This window comes from Peromyscus leucopus, chromosome 10 (assembly GCF_004664715.2).
Source record: "Peromyscus leucopus breed LL Stock chromosome 10, UCI_PerLeu_2.1, whole genome shotgun sequence".
Taxonomy (NCBI): domain Eukaryota; kingdom Metazoa; phylum Chordata; class Mammalia; order Rodentia; family Cricetidae; genus Peromyscus; species Peromyscus leucopus.
This window is the reverse complement of record NC_051071.1, coordinates 22171568-22186802: the sequence shown is the minus strand read 5'-3', so window position 1 is coordinate 22186802 and position 15235 is coordinate 22171568. Positions and strand designations below refer to the sequence as shown.

General features: G+C 40.7%; 1 pseudogene; it reads left to right on the top strand.

The window, feature by feature from the left end:
• Positions 1-13031: 13031 nt before the first annotated feature.
• On the top strand, positions 13032-13481 carry LOC119088607 (annotated as a pseudogene).
• Positions 13482-15235: the final 1754 nt, after the last annotated feature.

The window sequence follows — 15235 nt, the reverse complement described above, 5'->3', positions numbered from 1 at the left end:
CCCCAAATTATAACACATGAGGCATGTGTGTGTGTGTGTGTGTGTGTGTGTGTGTGTGTGTGTGTGTGTGTGTGGTTGTACTCATTTCTTAGGGATATCAAAATTAGATAGTAGTTTTATTTCAAAGTTTGTAGGTGACCTGCAGCAGCATGGATTTCACTGTAGTCCTTCCAAGATGCCATGCCATTTTACTGTATCCCATTTACTCTCTTGAATTGGGGCTCCCTCCTCTGCCATTGCCTATAACTTCATACTGCCCAAAGAAGTGAGTCTTGTAAATAAACATCATATCTCTCATATGTCAGGATGAATAGAAGCCTGAGAATTGTTGATTTAGGGTATCATAAGTGCTGAGTGGGGGTGGAAACAGGTGGAAATCTGAGATAGCACGGAGGCACATGAGCAAGTGTCTGTTTTTGCCTAAGTTGAGTAAGCTACTTGGAAACTCTTGGGTTTGGGCAGTGCATTTCTCACAGAATGCTAATTGTCATTATTATTTTTGTCAATGTTTTGTTGGTTAAGGAAACAACAAGGAAGCAAATGCTGAAATTGGACACAGGGTTGGTAAACGTACTGTGCATATTGGCAGGTGCACTACTGAGACTTTCCAAGGGCTCTTTTCCACAGGCACACTTGCCAACAAAACCTCCGCATAGAATGTATCCTGAGGGAATGTTTCCAGTTCCACAGAGAGTAGTCCTGGTAGATCTAGTGCATGAGAACCTGATTCCACCCTTTAAGACAGTTGTTTTGAATTAGACCTAAGCTAACATGCCAACAAGATACTAATAACCATGATTTCTCTGTATTTCTGTTGCTATTTTATTTCCAGAAACCAAATCCAAATCTTTTTAGTTGTTTAGTTTTCCACTGCAATTTACTGATCTTGTATGCTAGCCAAATTGCTTTTTGGTTAGGTTACAGTGACTAACTTCCTAGCCCTCAAGAGCATTGCTCTTATTGCAAAAACCTATAGAATGGAGGCCTTCGGTTCCTGTGGGGGAAATGTAAGGCAGGAAACGTGACCTTTCCTGGTGACACTGGCTTCATGTGTGTCAGGCACTGTTGTGCTCACTCGGGTCATGTATGTGTTTATTAATTCAAGGACTAGTCACTGCCTGGCTTCACAACCAACCCTTTGTCATCTGTTGTCTTTGCCACCACTCATTCTGTAAGGGACATAAGCCACAGTGGTTTTTTAAAATTCTTTATAGTGGAAGATCTCTTTTATTGTTATTTTTGACCCATTTCTGAATAATGTTCTCATAAGCTACAATAGAAATGAATTGCCAAAGAAATGGAATAAGGCATACAAATGATATACCTCAACTTTTCATTATTAGATTCAACAGACATAAAATTACATTTGAATAAGTATAATAAGAACAAATATAACATGATTGCACTGAAAGATTCTGAACACTCTCAGTAGTCATTTCAATTGTAGCTTGGAAGCAAACAATTCCTGGACCATGGTCTGCCTAGCCCTGGGGCTGAGATCTTTCTATGGACTTTCCATCCTAGGAAAAGCTCTCTGTGATCTGACCAAAATTCATGCTGTCAGTTTTGTCAAATTTGTGTTTTTTTTCCCTAGGTGGTCCTCAATTGAAATTAGGGAAGAAGTGAGAGAGCTGTTCAGTTATTGATCGAGTCCTGGCTGTTTGGGGCTGTTTGTTGCACTGGTTATGCTTGGTTTCCTTGACTGATTGCTCACAAGAGTAGGTTGGCCTCCAGTGTTTTTGCTGTGTCAGAATATTATGGTATCTATGCTCTGTCCCACTGTCTGTGCATTTAGCATCTCAACAGGTATGAGAGTGGGGACCAAGAAAGGCCATAGATTTGAGCCTCAGCATTACCAAAAGTAAAAATAAAATAAAATCTCACATAGAGGTAGTACGGATGAACAAATGAGAGCAGATGTGGAAAGATTCCAGGAGCAGAGAGTTGTCCAAGCTGCTAGAGCACCGTTGGCAAGATGAGGCTACCAAGATCAATGACTCTAAAAAGTGTCTGTTTCTAATGACATGATCTAGACAGAGAGTCCTGATCTCTGAGCACCTGTGGATGGCAGCAAGGTGGGGCAGTGGTCATCAGGTCCTGGCCTGTGTTCTGGTAGGGAACTGAGGCAGAAGGTGCAGGGAGGCAGCCAGGCTGAATTGATGAGCAGCACGGAAGTGCATACTGTCTTGGGCAAGACTTCTGTCTCTTTGATGTTGATACTCCTTTCATAAGACACAGGGTTTCATGATGCGAGTCAAAGTTCTGTCTTTCCTTCCCTATGGGAAAAAAGTACTCATTGACTACTGAGTTACATACTTTGGAAACCAGTAACAAATGTGTTACAGTATCACCTCAGTTATTCTGGACTTTCCAAGTGGATAGGGAATTTTAGCCAAAATCTTCTAGACATGATATTGCCCAGAGACTTGACAGGATCACCGAGATGAGGCAGAATGAGATAGCTAGCCTGTACAGGAGTGGGAACAAGGGTTCAAGGGCACAGAACAGCATTGGGACTTGACGGAACTACAAAATGTTCTATGTGACTGGAAGGAGAAATGGGAATGCTAAAGCCGTAGTCTAAAATGAGGCCCAGCATTGCATTATAAAAGGTAGAGTATGAAAATTGGGATTATTCCAGGATGGGATGGTGACTCTGTAAGACCTCACTGACACTTCTGGGAAATGGTGAAGACATTACCAGGTCCCTGCATGGGAGAGGAATACATCTGATCTGGCTTACAATGCTGTGAGTCAAGGAGGGAGCAAGATGCCAAGGAAAATGATGGGAATGTCCTACTTCCATAAAGAAGTAGAGGGGCCAACAAAGGCTTCAAGGCATCATCTCAGATTAACCCTTTCAGTAGAAAAAGAAAGGGGAGATAATTACTATATCTACACAGCCTACGTAGATCTAGCACAGCATATGCAACCTGGTGGAGAAACAAAACTCTTTGTAAATACCCCAAACAAAGAACAACCCTGAAAATTAATTTTATCTATCTAAAAAAGCTTTGAAAATCAAGCTCAATACTTTAATAAAGAATAAAATTGCTGCATATAGAGAAATAGTGTTTTTTATTTCTTTTATACTTTCTATACATCAGCCTTAGCTTTAATTTGATAGTGCTTAATCAGAATCGACTGAAGAACAGAGGCTGTACACTCTCATTTACCTGGATGTCAAAGTAGCCAGCCTCAGGAAGCCTCCAGTGTCCCCTCCTGACAATGAGAAAAATAACAGGACTCAGTGCTTAGGGCTCTTGTGAGGGTCACATGAGGTAATGTGCGTTGTGTACCTTACATGCCCAGCACATTTTAGCTTTTACTATTATGGAGAATAAACCACAAAGCAGAGTTTATACCCTGTAGGACATTTGGTGGCTTCTGAGGACCAAGTTTTGATCTTGCTAATATCTCTTTGACCACTTATAAAAAGAGGTGTGTCTAAATCTGGGTGTCATCATTATGAAAACATGGCTCACAGTGGATCATGTGGGTGGTAGCCAGACACTGCGTCTTTGTTTGGTCATTTGGTGATGTAACCCTTGAAAAATCCTCTCTCAGATAATTCTGTTGGGAACAGTTTCCAAGCCATTAAAATGTTATTCTTGCAAGTCCTCCTGCGTGGGTAACAGGAGTGGAGACAAAATGCTATGTCATTTGGGCTTTGCCTAAAATTAATTGAACCCTCTCTAGTGTGTGAAATTGATAATAAATTTTCTGAAATCAGAGCAGTGGCTGGCTGGTGTGAATGTCAAGGGTGCAGGTAGAGGAAGAGCTCATTAGCACAATCTTCATGGATTTGGAATTGCAAATAATTTTCACAGTGGTCTGGAAGAGATTACTGATTCAGGGACCAGGCCTGGAGTTAGGGTTCCCTAAGAAATCAGTACCTATTGATAGAGATAGTTCATAAGATACATTTACCTTGGAGCATGAAGCATTTGCAGGATATCCATTTACATGGAAGTAATTGCTAATTATTTACAAATAATTCTTATCTGTTTCTCAGAGCAGTTTCTCTAGGGAGAAATCGTGAATGGATTATAAAAGGTTATTCTATGCATAAGATGGAGTTTTGCAGCCAGAAGAATAAATTAAACCAACTTTCTAATTTTTTAGGCAGTAGGCGTCAGGAAAGTGGGGGCTAGCCTGGCAGCCTTGCTGCAGTGCTGACAGACAGAAGCCTGGAACAGGAAGAGAGTAGAGGCTTCTCTTCTGACCCTGATAAATGTATTAGAAGTTGTTTCCCAGATGACTGTGAGAAAAGGACCCTGACATCACCCAGGAGCATGTGGGTCTTAGTCCCTGCAGTACTAAATACCTCTAGCCCCATGTTAAACTTATTTCCAATTTTAAATCCTGGAAGATCATACTTATGAGCTATTTTTCTATCTTTATCCTCCTAAGAGAGGGCATTTGTGCACCACTATCTAAATGATTGTGTTGACCAATTTGGCACACGGAGTTTATTTTGGCTCATGGCTTCAGGGGATAGATACAGTCATCACAGAGAGGAGTTCTGTCAAAAATCTCAGCTCCGGTGCTGGAGAGATGGCTCAGAGGTTAAGAGCACTGGCTGCTCCTCCAGAGATTCTGAGTTCAATTCCCAGCAACCACATGGTGGCTCACAACCATCTAGAGTGGGACCTGATACCTTCTTCTGTCATAAAGGCTTGCATGAAGATAGAGCACTCATAAACAAACAAACAAATAAATAAATAAATCTTTAAAAAGAAACCTCAGCTCCACATTTATTATATACCAACTCTGACGTGTTGCAGCTACAAAGTCACAGTCAAATATAATTATATCTTCTCAGAGCTTCAATTTTATCGATGGTAAATTATTTATAAGACCCACCTTCTGTTATTAGAACTGAAGCCTTGGGTTTGATCTCCAGCACTACATAAACTGAGCATGGTAGCACATGCCTGTCATCCCAGTGCTTAGGGGCTAGAGGTGGGAAGATCAGAAGTTCAAGATCATGTTTAGCTACGTAATGAGTTCAAGGTCAGTTTGGGATACAAGAGACCATGTGCCAAAATAACAAACAACAGCAAAACAGGAATACACACGAAGACACATACACACAATGTTCAGAGATTAGTGTTACTGGTGCATAGAATCCTGGTTTGACTTGTGGGGATGAATATTTATCATTCTGTGTCTTCTGTTCCTCTGCACTGGATTAAAGTACATCAGCCGATCTGTAATCGCCCAGATATGAAAACAGAAGAACAAGCGAGACAGTTGAGCACTGTTTGCTTAGAGTGCTCTTCTCCCTCTGGGGATTTGGTTATATGAATTCAAATCTTCAAAAGGAACATTCCGTTTGTTGACCCGAAGCTACAGCATTGAACATTGACACTGCAAACAGCAGAAAAGAATGGAAGATGGGTCTGTCCACTGCTAATTATAAAAAAACATTTGCACAAAATCAACTAAATTCTACACTTTTCTCTAAGCAAGAATGCCTGTGGTGTACAATGGTAGTCAAGAATAGACTGTACAAAATCCTTTGAGACCTACTTGTATAGATCTTGGAACCCACAACAGAAAGGTCGTCAAGGGAATGCTTGCTTAATTTTATTGAAATGATACCTTTTCCTGACTGGAAGTGTGAGTGATTTTACCCAGCTCAGAGCTCTCTTACTAGCAACCAATGACATTACTGAGTGTGGTGGTGGCTGCGTTACTTGTCTTATTGCTGTAACAAAAACTCCCCACAAAAGCGTCTTAAGAAGGAATGACTGATTTAGGTTCACAGTTCCACAGTATAGTCCAGTATGGCAGTCAAGTCATGGGAGCAGGTGTTGGCCAGTCATATTATGTCTACAATTAAGCACAGAGAGATGAATGGGAACATTCGGCCACCTTTTTCCTTTATATGAAGCCCAGGACACCAGTCCAAAGAATGTGCTTCCCACATTTAGGGTGGGGCTGCCCATCTCATTTAACCTAGTGTAGATAATCTCTCATAGGCATTCCCAGAGACTTGTCTGCTGGGTAATTTCCAGGTCTTGCCAAACTGATAATCAATATTAAGTAATCGTATGGATTTTACAAAGAACACAAGACCAAAGGTGTTGGTGAAATTCAAGTGAAGTAAACTGTCTTCTTGCAATGTTCTTAAGGATCTGGGGGAGATCCTTAAACACTGAGATATAGTTCAGAGAGCCTATCAGTCTTCAGAAAATTGAATTTATTCCTTATCTAGCTTCAAGAGGACTCCACATGGTGTTAATGAGCTCAAAGGGAGTATTATTGCTTTAGGATATCACAGGAAGGTTGGGTTATCAGACTTTGTGCTGTTGATTTTTTATGTTAACTTGAGAATATCTAGAATCATGTTGGAGACAAATCTTGGGACATCTTTGAAGGATTTTCCATATTGAGTTAATTGAGATGGAAAAACCCATCAAAACTGCTGGGCTCAAAAAAAAAAAAAAAAAAAAAGAGAGGGCAGGCTGAGCATTCATTCTTCTTTACTTCCTTACTGTGGACAAAATGTGATCAGGTCCCTCAATTTCCTGCTGCTGTGACATCTTCCACAATGATCAATTGCACCCTTGAACTCCTTAATTGCCTTTGTCACAGCAATGAGATAAGTAACAAATACAGAGAATTGATAGCTAGAAATCGATTGTTGCTGACTATGGGGTATCTAGCCCTCCGAATTGTTTTGTAGGAAGAAGGTAAAAGAGTTTGGAACTGGGGATACAAAAGCCCTAGAATACCACAAATAGAGTCTTTCTGGTTGGACTATGGAAGATAACAATGTTGAGATTGACATGTAGACAGTAGAGGTCTGGCTCCTGATGTTTTAGTGGGAGAAGGACTCTATTAGAAATTGGGCTAGGGTCTAAGTGGGTCATACCCTGGCAAAGAATCTGGCTACATTCTGCATGTGTTCTGAGAGTTTGAATAAGGTTGAATTTAAGGCTTAATCTTGTGAAAATGAAATTTATTTGGGAGGAGAGTCTAAACGGAGAGTGCCACGGAAAGGGTTCTCTGACCCTCAGAAGTGATTCCACAAGGAAGCGTTAACCCAGGCTCGCCACACAGAGCCTGCTGTAACTGTGGTCCAAGGATGCCAGGTGTCATCTAGAGCTGGCAGGAGAATTTGGTAGCGTTGTCCATGTGGTACTGATTTTGCAGGCTTGAAGTTGTTTTGAGCTAGGACTGTCCTAAATATCCCCAACTTCAAGTCTCATCCCTTGACTATGAGAGGTATAAGACTTTATCCACACCATGACTAAAAGAAGAAACTGAAAACAAGACTTAAAAACTTAGGCTAATAGGGGCTCAGGATCCATCTCGTTTGGTATAGTGCTCTCCTGTCATTCACAAAATCCCAGGTTTGCTTTCCAGGACTTCATAAACTAGGTATGGTGATGCCCACCTACAATCTCAGCACTCAGGAGATGGTGGCATAAGGCTCAAGATGTCAATGTCATCTTTGGCTAAATAGTAAGACAGAGGCCATGGGATGCAGGAGATACTGACTGAATACAAACTAAGCAAAATTTATTATTAAGCTGGTGAATACACACTCCTTTCCCAACAACCAATCCCAAAAGAAAAGATATACTTAAGTACTCCAGACCAAATTATTTTCTTCCTTCATTTTTCTTTTTGGTTTTTCAAGACAGCATTTCTTTTGGTAGCCCTGACTGTCCTAGAACTTGATCTGTAGACCAGGCTGGCCTCAAACTCACAGAGATCTACCTACCTCTATCTCCCTGAGTGCTGGTATTAAAGGTGTGTGCCACCACTGCCCACCTCAAAATTATTCTTTAAAAAATACTTGATATATATTCCCTTGGTCACTCCCAGACTCCTGCTGGGACCATTAGCAACTCTGACTGACCCAGACTGAGGTCAGTGATGTTCAGCCTAGTTCCATATCCCTTCAACCATCTCCAGACTCCTGCTGGGACCCTTAGGGACTCTGACTGACCCAGTGTGAGATCAGAAACCTGCCAAGAGTTACCCTGTGCCTGTGTCCAACTACATACTCTTGCTCAAACCCAAGGGGCTCTCTGATGTCTACTGGGAGTTTAGGGACCCATGAACTGTGACCCTTTTCCTCACACATCTCCATTCTCTGCTGGAAGTACAAGGATTCTGATTGACCCAGAGAGAGATCAGATGAGTTCAATGATTTATACCTCTATTTCCTCTACCAGTTCCAGGCTTCTGCCAGGACCTATATGCATAGTCTTATGTGAGGCCAAAGATATATAACATGAGATCTCAGACCTCAGCCTATTGACACGTTGAATCCTATCTCTAGAGATCAATGACTTTGCAATATGGTTCTAATAACAGCATATCCTGTGGGCCCCTTTTGAGAGATCAGAGAATGTAGGGATGGCCTCAGTTACTCATCTGTGAATCAGCATTAAGTATCTCCATGACTGAACTCCAAGCCAAATCAAGACCAAGTAAACTGAGGGAATACAAGGCACCAATCCAACTGGTATACTAGAAAGGCTCAGCCAATAAACTAACTCCAGACGTACAAACCCCAGCACAATAACACTACTAACAGCTACCTGACCAGAGACCACAGCATTATCAGAGAGGCTTCCTCTGGCAGCTGATAAGAGCAGAAACAGAGACCCACAGTCAAACATTAGGTGGAGAGAGTGCCCAAATTAGAGCTTGGGTCACCCCACAGAAGAGGGAGAAGAAGAATTATAGGTGCCAGAGGGGTCAAGGACACCAAGAGAACGTGACTTACAGAATGAACTAAGCAGGCAGGGTTCATAGGGGTTCACAGAGACTGAAGCAGCTATTGCAGAGTCTAAATGGGTCTGTGCTAGTTCCTCTGCAAATATGTTATGGTTGTTAGCTTAGTGTTTTTGTGGGACTCCTAACAGTGGGAAAGGGGGCTGTCTCTGACTCTTTTGCCTGCTCTTGGGACCCCTTTTCTCCTACTGGGTTATCTTGCCCAGCCCTGATGCGAGGTTTTGTGTCTAATGTTATTGTAATTTGTTAGGTCATGTTCAAATGATATCCCTAGGAGGCCTGCTTTTTTACTGAAGGGATAAGGAGAAGGAGTAGATCTGGGGGAGGTTGGGAGAGGGGGTGCTGGGAGCAGTGGAGGGAGGGGAAACTGGTCAGGATGTATTGTATGAGAGAAGAATAAAAAACAAAACAAAACAAAGAAAAAGACATAACTAACAGGAAAATGAAATTAATGTCTCCTCCAAAAATCTGTTGACCTGATAGTGATAGTGATGGTCTTTGAGGAAAGACACTTAGATGAAATTTTATATGAAGAATAATTATAAATATGTTCATAGGATTCAAAGTGGACATGAATAAACACTAAAATGAATTTAAATAGGTCAAGCATACACTCCTGAATAAATTCCAAGAGAACATAAGCAAAGAACTAAATGAAATTAGAAAATCAATTCAGGACATAAAAAATAGAAAACTTGCCAGTAGAATGGATCATGTGGAAGATGGAGTACCAGAGTTTGAGGACAAAGTAAAGGAACTGGAGCATTCAAGTGAAGAAAAATGGCACATTTAAAAAATATCAATGGAACGTACCAAAACTTTGAGATACCATGAAAAGACTAAACCTTTGAACTGTGGACATAGAAGAAGGAGCAAAAGAGAAGAATCACAGACCAAAGGCATAGACAACATTTTCAATAAAATCATAGAAGAAGAATTTGCAAATGTAGGAAAAGAGATGACCATCCAGGAATAATAATCAAAATTATATAAGTAGAAAACAAGTTCCCCACTTCAGATTATAGTCAAACTCTGAATAAATAGAACAAACAACATATATTATAAGCTGCAAGGGAAAAGGGCAGGGTCACACACAAAGGAAGTCTCATGAGAATAACAACTGATTTCCTCCTTGAGCAGGATTCCCTGAGCTTGGCCTAATGTTTGACTGTGGGTCTCTGCATCTCTTTCCATCAGTTACTGGGTGAAGACTCTCTGGCAACAATTGGCATAGTCACCAATGTATGAGTTTAGCAAGATATCATTAGGCATTATTACATTGACTTTTTTTTCTCCAGTCATGTTTGATTCTATACTAGGTCTCTGGACCATCCAGCCTCTGGGTCCTGGCACTCCAGGCAGTGTCAGGGGTAGGCTCACTCTTGTGGTGGCATGGGTTTCAGGCTGGACCACTCATCATTGGTTGGCTACTCCCACAATCTCTGCACCATCCTTACTCCAGCACATCCTATAGACAGGACAGACTGTAAGTCAAAGGTTGTGTGGATGGGTTGGTGTCCCAATCCCTCCACTGGAAATCTTGCCTTGTCACAGGAGATGACCAGTTCAGGCTATGTTTCCACCATTGCTAGGAGTCTTAGCTGGGGTCATCCTTGTAGATGCATGGGAGTTTCCCTTGTACCATATTTCTACCTGACCCCGAAATGCCCCCCTTTTCTAGTCATTCTCTCTGTATGCTCCCCTTCCATTGCCCCCACTCAATCCCTCATATTCCCATCCTTGCCTGCCCCCAGTCCACCCACAAGACTTCTTCTGTTTCTCCTTCCCAAGGAGATCCATGTTCCCCACTTGGACCCTTCTTGTTACTAAGCTCTCTGGGTCTATGGATTGTAGCATGGTTTTCCTTTACTTTACAGCTAATACCCACTTATAAGTGAGTACATACCATGTTTGTCTTTCTGGGTGTGGGATATCTCACTCAGGATGATTTTTTTTTCCTAGTTTCATACATTTGCCTGCAAATTTCATGATGTCATTCTTTTCTTTTTTTCTTCTTTTTGTTTTCCAAGACAGGGTTTCTCTATGTTACAGCTCTTGCTGTCCTGAAGCTCACTTTGTTGACCAGACTGGTCTTAAACTCACTGAGATACACCTGCTTCTGCCTGTCAAGTGCTGAGATTAAAGGCATGCACCACCACCACCTGGCTGATGTCAATGAGTAATATTCCATAGTGTAAATGTACCACATTTCCCCCCATTCTTCAGTTGAGGGACATCTAGGTTGTTTCCACTTTCTGGCTATTACAAATAGAGCTGCTATGAACATAGTTGAGCAAGTGTCCTTGTTGTGTGATTGAGCATCCTTTGAGAATATGCCCAAGAGTGGTAGAGCTGGTTCTTGAGGTAGATTAATTCCCAAATTTCTAAGAAACAACAACACTGACTTCCATAGTGGCTGTACAAGTTTGCACTCCCACCAGCAATAGAGGGGTGTTCCCCTTGCTCCTCTCCAGCATCAGCTGTCATTTGTGTTTTTTTTTTTATAAAAATAAAATAGCTAAGGTAAACTTAGCTATTCTTACAGGTATAAGATGGAATCTCAGAGACATTTTGATTTGCATTTCCCTGATAGCTAAGGATGTTGAACAGTTCTTGAAGTGTTTCTCAGCCACTTGAGATTCTTCTGTTGAGAATTCTCTGTTTAGATCTGTACCCCAGTTTTTAATTGGACTATTAGGTTTTTTGTTGGCTGGTTTCTTGAGATCATTGTATATTTTGGAAATCAGCCCTCTGTGAGATGTGGGGTTGGTAAAGATCTTTTCCCATTAAGTAGGCTGCCATTTTGTCCTTTTGACCATGTCTTTTGCCTTACAGAAGCTTTTCAGTTTCATGAGGTCCCATTTATTAATTATCAGTCTTAGTGTTTGTGCTACTGGCGTTCTATTCAGGAAATTGTCTCCTGTGCCAATGTGTTTAAGGCTATTTCCCACTTTATCTTCTATCAGGTTCAGTGTAACTAGATTTATGTTGAGGTCTTTGATCCACTTGGACTTGAGTTTTTGTACAGGGTGATAGATATAGATCTATTTGCATTATTTTGCACGCTCACATCCTGTTATGCCAGCACCATTTGTTAAAAATGCTTTCTTTTTTCCATTGTATAATTTTGGCTTCTTTGTCAAAAATCAGGTGTTCATAGGTGTGTGGATTGATATCTGGATCTTTGATTCGATTCCATTGGTCCATCTGTCAGGATCTCTTTTGTTTGTTAGTTTGTTTGTTATTTGGTTATTGCAAGAAACACAGCTGACAATCAAAGACACAAGTTTATGGTGAAAAGATGGCAAAGATATTCTAAACAAAGGGAACCTGGGAACAAACAATCATTATGATCCTAATATCAACAAAATAGACTTCATATTATAAATATACAAAAAAGATAACAAGACCACTTCATACTAATCAAGAGCATAGCCCCTCAAGAGGATATTATAATTATAGGTGCTCCCGATTTCATTAAAGAAAAAAAAAAAACTACTGGATATAAAGTCACATGTAAATCCCAATTCAGTATAGTGGGTGACTATAATATCCCACTCTTTTTTTTTTTTTTTTGTTTTTTGTTTTTGTTTCTGTTTTCCGAGACAGGGTCTTTCTGTGTAGCTTTGCGCCTTTCCTGGAGCTCACTTGGTAGCCCAGGCTGGCCTCGAACTCACAGAGATCCGCCTGGCTCTGCCTCCCGAGTGCTGGGATTAAAGGCGTGCGCCACCACCGCCCGGCTCTAATTACCAATAAACAGGTAATCTAGACAAAAATAAACAAAGAAACATTTGAATTAATGACTGCATAGATCAAATGGATCTAACAGATATTTGCAGAATATTTAATCTAAGTAGTGCAGAATATACATTCTTCTCAACAGTCCATGAAAGTTATTACAAAGTAGATAAAATGCTAGGAAACAAGATAAATCTCAACAAATAAGAGAAAATTGACATTATTTTTTCTATTCTATATGACCACAATAGAACAAAACTAGAAACCAGCAAAAGAGATATTAGTGAAAATATGCAAACTCATGGAAATTAAACAACATGTTTATGAATGATGAGTGGGGTCATTGAAGAAATAAATAAGGAAATCTAGAATTGAATGAAAATGAACACACAATATAACAAAACCTACGGAATAAAATGAAAGCAGTCCTAAGAGGGAAATTTATGGCTCTTAAGTACATGAATTTAAAAAATCAGATATCAGGTCGAGGGATTCTGGCTCTGAATTCCAGATCCAACCTTTCCAGGCTCGGGATGGCTCTTGCAAGGAAGGGTGGTGAGACAAAGAAAGGCTGTTCTGCTATCAACAAGGTGGTAAACTGAGAATACACCATCAACATTCACAAGCACATCCATGCGGGCTTCAAGAAGTGTGCTCCTCGGGCACTCAAAGAAATCTGGAATTTGCCATGAAAGAGATGGGGACTCCAGACATGCTCAGTTATACCAGGCTCAAAAAAGCCATCTGGGCCAAAGGAATAAGGAATGTTCTATACCCTGTCTGTGTACGTTTGTCCAGAAAAACATAATGAGGATGAGAACTCACCAAACAAGTTCTACACATTGGTAGCTTATGAGCCTGTTATCACATTTAAAAATCTATGGTCAATGTGGATGAGAACTAACCTGCTGAATTTCAAAGTTGCAGAACTGTCTTCAAAAACAGAACAAAACAAAAAGCCATATATCAGAAAAATAACTTGATGATGCATCTCAAGTCCTTAAAAAACAAAAAAATAACCCCAAAGGCATAAGCATAAAGAACATTCAAGATCAGGGTGTGAATCAATGAACTGGAAAGAAAGAAAATCATAAACAGAATCAATGAAATGAAGAGTTGGCTCTTTGAAAGGATAAAGAAGATTGATAAATGCTTAGCTAAATCAACCCAAAGAGGAAAAAGGCCCAAGTCAGTCAGATTAGAGATGACAAGAGAATTAACACACACATAGCAATGAAATTCACATCGTCAGGACATAGCTTAAAACCTACGTTCTACTAAATTAGAAAATTCGAGAGAAACGAATTTCTAAAGGCATACAACATACCAAAGTTAAGACAAGATGCCACAATTTTTTAAACAACTAAACATAAGAAAGTAAAATAAGATGAAACAAAAGCCACCATTTCTAAGCAAACCAACCAAAGGAAAAGAGCCCAAAAGAAAGTATAAGAACCAGAGACCCATTCATTTACATTCACATATTCAGGAGTCCCATCAAAATACTAAACTGAAAGCTATTATATACACACATACGTATGTATGTATGTATGTATGTATGTATGTATGTATGTATGTATATACAGAGGACCTGGTGCAGATCCCTGGAGGCCCTGTGCTTACTGTTTCAGACTCTGAGTTCATAGGAGCTTTTGCTCAGTTGACTTAGAAGGCCTTGTTCTCCTGGTATCCTCTATCCCTCTGGCTCTTAGATGTTCCATCTTCTCTGAGCTCTGAGGGGGAGAGATTTGATGGAGACATTCCATTTAGAGCTGTATGTCCCAAGGTTGGTCCCAAGGTTGGTCAGTTGGTTTCTCTCTCTCTCTCTCTCTCTCTCTCTCTCTCTCTCTCTCTCTCTCTCTCTCTCTCTCTCTCTGTGTGTGTGTGTGTGTGTGTCTGTCTGTCTGTCTATGTGTAATATCTGGCTGTGGGTCTTTGTATTTGTTTCCATGTGCTTCAGGAGGAAACATCTCTGATGATGGCTGAGCAAGGCACTGATCTATGAGTACAGCAGAAAATCATTAGAAGTCATTTTATCATTATTTTTTTTAAGGCCAGTAGTATTTGGTTTTACTCTAGGTTTCTGTGCTATTTAGGCTCTGGTTCTCAGTCACCTGAGCAGTGTTGGGCATGGGTTCCATCTTGTGGCATGGGCCTTAAGTCAAATCAGACATTGGTTGGTTATTCTCACAAGCTTTGTGCCACCGTTGCCCTGGCATATTTTTTTGCTGGCAGGGCAGCATTGTAGATCAAAGGTTTTGTAGCTGGGTTTGTGTTTACCCCTCTATTTTGGTAACCTACAAAGTACCTTCTTGTAGACACTAAAATGTAGAGGTGAAGGTTCTTTGTAGGCACCAGCTCAACCTGTCCATGTTGAATGAGTTGTGTGGGTGTTTTCTTCAGCAATGGTGCCTTGCTGTCAGTTTGTAGAGAGCAACCTATTGTCTTGGCAACAGCCTGCATGGTTAGGGATTTCCATGGGACCCCTTTGGCCAACAACCCAATTAGATATAATCTATTCCCAGTACTAGAAGCATCCTTTGGTGACAAGAGATGGCCAGTTTGGGCTCTATCTTTCTCCTTATTTGGAGACTTCATTAGGATTATGTTAATATATTATAGGAAGTTTCCACAGCACTAGTTTTCCAAATTGTCCCTCAAATACCCCTCAAATCCAGCTATTTCTTCCTGCATTCCCTCCCTCAACTCCATTTCCCTCCCCCTCCCTAATATCCTC